An 8,053-nucleotide genomic window follows, 5' to 3' on the forward strand; every position below is an offset into this window, starting at 1 on the left:
AATTGCGAGAAACTTCAAGCACCTTCTGTGCAGGCCTTCAGGCAGGATAAATTACAATTGTTCCCTCCAGACTGTGTAGCTATGCTGATTTACATTATAGGAAGATCTGCTCCCTTGCATGTGACAAGTTTAAAGGGAAAAATAGATCGTCTTACATGCCCCTTATCTTTGTCTGAACTCTCTAGTTAAAATACATTCTTTGATTACATCTTAGAGTCTGGTTTGAGTTTGTTTATTTGGTCATGCTCTGTCCTCTTTTATGAATGTGCAGCAATGGCAACTGCAGAATCACTGCAGCGGGGAGCAGGTAAGAGCTGCTGAGTGCTTCTGTGTCCTGTGGTTTTGCTAAGGACCTCTTTTTCTGTGTAGCGTGACATACCCTCCTCTGTCTATGGGCTAACAGCCCAGTTCTTTGCAAGTAGTCAAGCAGTGCGCATACGCATCCAGGACAGGTTTTACACTAACTCAAAAATAGGACCAGCGTAAGGACTGCAGCAATGTGTGTTTGCAGCTCAAGTCATGTGTGCGCGTTGTATAACCGCTTGGGATTCTGCATATAGAAGCTGGAAAATGCAAGCATCAGTTCTTTTTTGAATGGGCGTCTCTGGGGACCAGCCATTTCACATCCTGGATAGACTGTTCACTGGTGGGCCAGCGCATCTTTGATCAATGGGTCACATTTCTTCTTTACATGTCGTTTAATTCCTTACCACGGCTTATGATTGCCCAAAATCCGATATAAAAAGAATGCGTTTGCATAAATACGAACGCTTGAATAAGTACCTCAATAACATCAGGCGTCAACTCCTCACCATGAGGATAGCTGGTAACTAATTAAAAGCTTGAATGAACAGATGAGCCAGAAACCATCCTCACGCTTTGTTGAACAGGCTCAGGCATCAGGCTGTGTAAGGGAAGCTTTGATCCCAAGTGCTCCAGTACTAGACGGAGGCAGCTCATCCCTGGAGAAAACAAGAGCACAACACTCAGATCCAGCCCCTTATCATGCCGACAAGCTCTTGCTTCCTCTGACAATCCCCTGGAGATGTGGAAGGGACTTCCCAGCCTGAAAAGGGGCAATCTGAGTCTTGGGTGTTACCAGAGCCAGCATCCTGCTCTGCTGAGCCAAGCTCCAGAGCAGTCCTTTAGGACTACATGGCAGTGGGAGGAAGGCAAAGCATCTCTTTAGTTTTCCAGAGTTCCACTGTGGAAAAACACAAGGTTCCTATTTGGCTGCAGCAACTCTGCACAAGCTGCCACCAACAGAGGTGAAGGTCTGGCCCTACAAGCCCTGATTCCATGATCATCATATTTTTGCTGCTCTTTGACGCTGCTTTTACGTCAGTCCTTCTTAAAGATCATTGAAGCATGACACTTACATTTAAATGACTGGTTTGGCAGGCAGAGGCCAGCATAGGTGTTGCTGCGTGCCATACAAGCTTGTGCTTAGATACTATGTGGCAAAAACTCAACCTGAGGCTCATTCACCTCTTATTCTAATTAGCAATCTGTGGGCTGTCTGCACATGCCAGGAATCACACTTCACATCACAACACAAACCTAGCCTAGAGTCCGCACAGGAGGGGTTGTACCAATTTTAATTAAACCAGGCTCCAGAACAACTTGACTACATTTCTTGTGTAGGCATGTCCGAGAAGCAAATGGATTGTAAAACTACTTGTTCTCATTTATTATCAATTTCATGAAAACAATTGTTCTTAAGCCCTAACTTCAGGAATCATGTTATTGACCAGGAAATTCAACTTTTATATTTGTTGTAATCCTTTGTTTCAAAGAAAGGCCAAAAAAAATAAGATATTCTTGAGTTCCATAACTACTCAAACTTACAAGCAAATTATCCAACACGAATTGTTTCTCCTTTTAAGAAGTAATTATATGCCAGTCCCATGATGTACAGGAGCTGTGCCCAGTATTGTTGGAACATGTAGGTAAGCAGGATGAAACTAGAATAAAAAGGAAAGAATGCCCCCACAAGGAGGCTGAAATCCCTCCCTACTAAACATGATGACAAAAAACCATCCTGGAAACATCTGTGGTACAACCAGCCACAAGTGCAGTGTCTCTATGGCACAGGGACATCAAGGCTGAGCTTGTAAAAGGGTTCCTACCTCCTGGTAGGGCTGCTGCCTGCCCACGTGCTCCTGTAATTCCTCCTCCCTATGAGCTCGCCCTCATGCTGAATGGACACTAACCCTGTACTGGACAGAGGGAAGAGCATCCTGCCTGGCAACAGTGAAGTACCTGCCATCCCACTCCGAGACTGCTAGCACAGAGTTAACAATATCTGTTTGAGCTGAGAGTGTTTATGCTTCAGCAGTTCCATTAATAGGTATTAAATAATGCTCCTTTAAGCTACAATGCTGCTGCATAGGGTTTCAGCTTCATCTTTATGGATGCCTTGTCATAATTTCTAGAATTATAGAACTTCCTGCCATGCACCTACATATATCTGCAAGGTTACAAAATAGACAAAGATTATTTTTTTCTGCCCAGAACTAGCAGAAATGACTTTTCATTAATCAGGATCAGACGAGATGAAATTAAATCAATTCTTCTCCCTAAAGTTTGAGATACTCAAAGAGGGAGAAACCCTCAGCTCAGGATCTGTAAAGTGAAAACCCAGCTCTGAGTACATTGCTTCTGGAAGGAATTGCCACAAGAAATAGGCCCCAGCTACTTACCACCTCTTTCTGCCACCTTTCCCTCTTTATGCACACATAAACACACACATGCATGCTCTTTTATGCAAACTAAGTCTCCAAAACTTGCCCTGGCTCGACACCTTCCAACAGGAGAATCAGAATGTCCTTGGCAAATCCAAACCTACAAGATGCTCTATTCAAGGTCCTTTAATCTAGCAATTTGAGAAGTACACAGTCTGCCTTTTCATGCCTTCAACTTCAAACTTTTACAATCTTCTGAAAAGCCATTATATTGAATTTATTATTCTCTTGCTCACATGCTGCAGGGAAGGGGAAGTTGATGCTTCACATTCAGGCTCCTACAGACCTGAAGGTTGCTCTCAAGGCCTCTTCATGTACCTATTATTATTTCATTACCCTTGTACATAACTGCCTCAGTCTTCAGTGTATCTGTCTTTATCAGGAACTTGTGAAGCCACTATCCCCATTTTGACATCCAGCTTCCACTGACTTTAAAAGGACTTAAATGCCTAAATACCACTTTGTCCTCAGCCCCCAAATATAAGTGCTGTGTTTCCAGAAGAAATATTCTCACAGAGCTGGGAATGCAAATCCCAAACTCAGGACCAACTGTAACATGTTGGAGCACATGGATCTTCTTCCTGCCCAATGAAAAGAAATTCTGTGGCCACAAAGCACTTCAGAGTGCAACAAATAATTCCTGAGACACCTATGATAAACTATACTGCCAGATGATTCTCCCCTCCCCTCTTTATGTCATTCAATTATTCCCAAATACTCAGCCACAGTCTAGATGATGTGTTTTTTTCTTCTGCCTAGCACATGAGCCAGTCTCATTAAGAATCATGTCTGACAAGACCATCCAGGATATACTGTCTCCCACATTCCTTCAGACAATCCCAAATTTACCCAGAGTAGGTGATGAGGAGGCGTATCTCCCATATGTGGCAAAAAATAAAATAAAATAAAATGTTGTGGACTATTGAGATGTAGGTGTGGGAGATGTACTTGTGCCTGAGCAGGACAGAAAAAAAAATAGGCTTCATTGTATTAATGCAAAATTCAGATGGCATACTCAGTTCAGGATTTCCACTGACCCAGAAACTCAGCTTAGATCTCTTAGGCATCACTTCTGGTGTTTGTATGTGTGAATCATCCAGAGCAGAGCAGGGGGCTGGAGAAAAGCCATGAGTCTGCTGCTGCTCATGCTGAAATCAATGGATGTTTTGGTAAAAATCTCTCTGAGAATCCCTGAGCACAGCGAGATGCTGTTTGCATTCCCAGAGACGGCATGCTCCATGCTCAGCAAGGCTTCCTGAGCACCTGTCCTCATACCCATTTATCTCTAGCTGACATTTGAGGGAGGCTTTTAATGCTGTTAGAGCCTATTCTGCCCAGCCCAGAAGCATCCAGTACAGTTCTCAGAGTCTTCCACATGATAGATGGGAAACTTGAAAAAACATGGGGGAGGCACATCGGAGCCCAATAAAACTAGATGACATCCTCTACTCTGCAGAGGCCAAGACAGATTTCTGACTGAGCTCAAGCAGCAAACCGCTATGATAAAGGAGCTAAAGCAAGAGGTTATGATATGCTTGAATCACTCCAGAGAAAGCAAGTGCTGTGTGTAACTAGGGAGATAAATAATCAGGCAGACAGAGTAGCACTGCCCCCTCACTCACTTAAATCAAAGCAGCTTCTTTTGCCACAGCTCCTCCCACTTGGAACACACAGCAGGGAAGTTTAAAAGTTGGCCTTGGCAAGAAAAAAATAGAGAAGTTCAATTCTGAGGCTGGGAGGTAAACTCGCAGGAAAGAGATGCCTCTGCAGTTGTGCTAACAAGGGGTCCTGCAGCCATGCTCCCCTAGATGCAGGAGGCACAGCCAAAGTCAGCAGATATTTGCAGCTGGTTTCTCGCAGAGCTACCCAATGCCTGCAAACATTCACTGCCCTCACACAGACCTTGGCTTGGGGGATAAGCAGAGCCAGGCTGCCATCTCCCCAGGGTTTATATGGTCATGACCAGCACACAGAAGCTAAAATACAGCAGCAAGCTCCACGCAGGCATGCTTGGTGCAAGCCGGTTTTTCGAGATGCCCATGGCAAGATGTCTGATTCGTTGGTTGGATCTGGCCTTTAACTGACTGAAGCTGCTGTTCAGCAGCCTGAATCTGACCCTCAGTGGGATTTACATTCTGCCTGAAAAGCTGTGCATTGAAATCAGAGGGCCGTGTGAGTATGTCCAAGGTCAGCTTTCCCTGTAAGTAATACATTGCACCTCAAAAGCAACTGCATGTTGCTGACAATTATTTGAGAAGGTAATTGAACTCAGCTGTTTCAAATGCTATTTCCATACTCTGTGCCCTGTACTTTTATCCCAAGTTGAAAAAAAGGAATAAATAATCCTGTTTTAACCTTGACTTGACATGGCACTTGCTATGCAAACACCCTGCCTACAGACTGCACACTCCAAGGTGGAAAGATATGACACTCCAGCACATGGGAAGAGCTGCTATTTGATATTTCTGCCCTTTAGCTCCCAGCATCCAAAAGCCATCTAAAAGCTCACAAAGCAGGTAAAAACTTGACAAGAAAAATCTGCTTTGGTTTCCCACTGCATTCATGAGAGGGAAGACTGAAAACTGCACTTCTCACACTTAACGGTAGAAGAAAGATTTTCAACTCTTTTGCATCATCTTGTTGGTATTTGAAGCCAGCTCACCCGATGTACCCGAGAATAAGGATTTTTAAATTATTATATATATTATTATTATTAATGTACTAATATTAATATTAAGTATGTATTTTATGTATTAATATTAAAGTTTTAAAAAATGCATCCTCCACATAACACGCATGGTTGAGGAGGACTAGCTGTGAGAGAGAAATTGTGTTCTTCAAATGCTGCAGAAAGATCACAGCAAGAATACCAAAGAATGGGAAAAAACATCCACACATACAGGACTCCAGTGAGCAACCTACCTGTGGGCCTGTGTGCTCCCACAATTCTCAACATCACAGGGTCACAAGCTTCAGTGAGTTTACTCCTGCAGCACTCCTGCTAGTTACAGAAGTGATGTTTTACTCCACCTGGAAGCAAAATTTTGTGGCAGGTCTGAGAGATAAACCCTGCTCTAAGATAGCTTAGCTATCTGAGCATCCTAGAGAAAGCAGTCTGGAAACAGGAAAAATAAATATAACTAAAAGGATGACCAAAAAATCAACATTATAATTCCATAATTCCAAATAACTCCAATAAAATAATTTTACCACAAAATAATTCCAAAAGTACCAGCAACAAACTGGGGACACAGCTTCCATAGTAACAGCAAAGGAAAACACACGTGGCATGATTGCAGAAAAAGAGGTAAGGGACCAGTTAGGCTCAGCATCATGGAAAGCACTGACACAAGGCACAAAGGCAGTGATGGGACAAAAACTTCAACATTTGCATGAAGTCGTATTTAAACATTCAGCTAGCTTTGATCTGTTACTCTTGCAGAGAAGACATTCTTAGGAGTTCTTCTGATCTAATCCCTGTAAGCTGCTCTGTTTACCCTGCTACGTGCCTACTACCTCACTGTTTCACTGTCTCTTTGCAAAAAAAATAAAAAGCAGTCACCATGCACATTTGGGTGTATGTGCGTCCACGAGCACAGTGTTCATAAAAGACAAATGTGTACATGCTTTTCATATCTGTAACCAGATCATTAATACACAGGACAGAAACCTTATGTCCTTTTCATCTTCCCCTGTGTTTTTGTCTGATTTCAGCAGAACCATTCCAGAATTAAATACTGTTCATTGTAAGGGAGAATGGCAAACGTCAACTCCGAGCGTGCAAATATCCACTCAGAATACACCAAGGGATTCAGCAAGTCTCTACATATGCTTCCTCTCAGAATGCAGGTGTAAGATTTAAAAATCCATATTTTTCTCCAATCAACTTAAAAACAGCTATAATATCGAGTACCAAAAGCACCATCTGTGCTCCACATATAGTGGTGATGTTTTTTTTTGGAGCTGATGCTGTTTCTTGGTATAGCTTGATCCTATTTTGTCAATCGCTTCATGAAAAGTGCAAAGAACCCCTGTTGTTCCAAATGTGTCTGAAACAAGATGCTTTAACAAGTACATACACCAGCTTTTTGCTTCTTTAAGGCATTATAGTGTTGACTCACATACATAGTAGCATTTTAAATTGTAGAAGTGTTAAATCCAGACACTGACGTGCTCCGCACACGTTGGCACCAGTTGACTGGAGATTGTTGTGGCCGGCACAAAACAAGAATTGCTTGCTGAAGAAACTGAAAAATGCAAGTGCTTACAAAGCTTTAATTTCTGTGCTGTGCAGGCAGCAGCTCCTAGATGGCCATCTCCCCTTTACTGCATCCACCACTGATACCCCTCTCAAGAAAGCCCAGCTGTCTGATGTTCACTGGTGCCAAAGCTTCTCTGAAGCCCACCACGGACTTTGCTGTTGCCGGTATGTCTTGACTAGCTCATAGTCAGGGTCCTCAGTGATGGACATTCAAAGAAGTCTGACAGACCCTTATCTGGTGTTCCCCTCCCTTGCTTTTCCTGTGCTATAAACCGTAGCTTAATTCTGGATCTGCTGCCTCTCCTCAGAACTGTATTAATGCTATTCCTTTTACCTGCCTTATTTAGAGTAATGTCAGTGCCCACCATCCTTCCTGGAGGTGCTGCAGGTATTTCTCCATGCCAAATGCTGGCAGTAAGGGCATGGGTATCAACTTTAGATCTGCAGCTACCAAGCTGATATTTGGTATTTGCTTTGACTCTTAAGCCATCACGTGGTCAGAAAGCCACTCTATAAGCAGCACCAATGCAGACCTTCTCCACTCTGTACCTTTGTATATAGCCCCTGCTCCTTTTTCAATTCCTTCCTTCTCTTTCTCTATTTCCTTCTTTTGTGCCTCATAATGTCTGTAGGCAGAAACCTTACCAAATGTTTCTTTACAGATGGTTTCCATTTAAGTCTTCAAGTAGTTATTCTCAGGGAAAACACTGATAAGTAAAAGATAAAAAATATGAAAGAAAGATATTGTAAGTGAGAATCCAGGTTACAACAGGGCACAGAAACATTTCACCAAAAAGTTCCCCAAAAATATATTCCCAGAAAGAAAGAGAAACTCTAAGCAAGTTCCTTCAGCAATGCAAGCCTGAGTTCCCTTGTCATCCTGTGGTTGGCTTCCTTTTGCTTCCTCACTTTTATCTTTCCAGTGGAGCACAGCTTCATGTCTGCAACTTCATTTCTAGCAGAAATGCTGTATCTCAGCCAGACCTGTGTCCTGCTCTGTAGATAATGTCTCTTCCTCCACCACCCATAATATTTTTAACCTGGATGA

The 8,053-nt window shown here is 42.8% G+C and overlaps 1 long non-coding RNA gene across 1 annotated transcript; it reads right to left on the reverse strand.

The window, feature by feature from the left end:
- Positions 1–244: 244 nt before the first annotated feature.
- On the reverse strand, positions 245–7,713 carry LOC137862551 (uncharacterized). Its single transcript, XR_011100397.1, has 3 exons — positions 7,651–7,713; positions 5,667–5,774; positions 245–962 (listed from the first exon to the last, which is right to left on the reverse strand). It is a non-coding gene; the product is annotated as an uncharacterized lncRNA (long non-coding RNA).
- Positions 7,714–8,053: the final 340 nt, after the last annotated feature.

The sequence above is a fragment of the Anas acuta genome, chromosome 11 (assembly GCF_963932015.1).
Source record: "Anas acuta chromosome 11, bAnaAcu1.1, whole genome shotgun sequence".
Taxonomy (NCBI): Eukaryota; Metazoa; Chordata; class Aves; order Anseriformes; family Anatidae; genus Anas; species Anas acuta.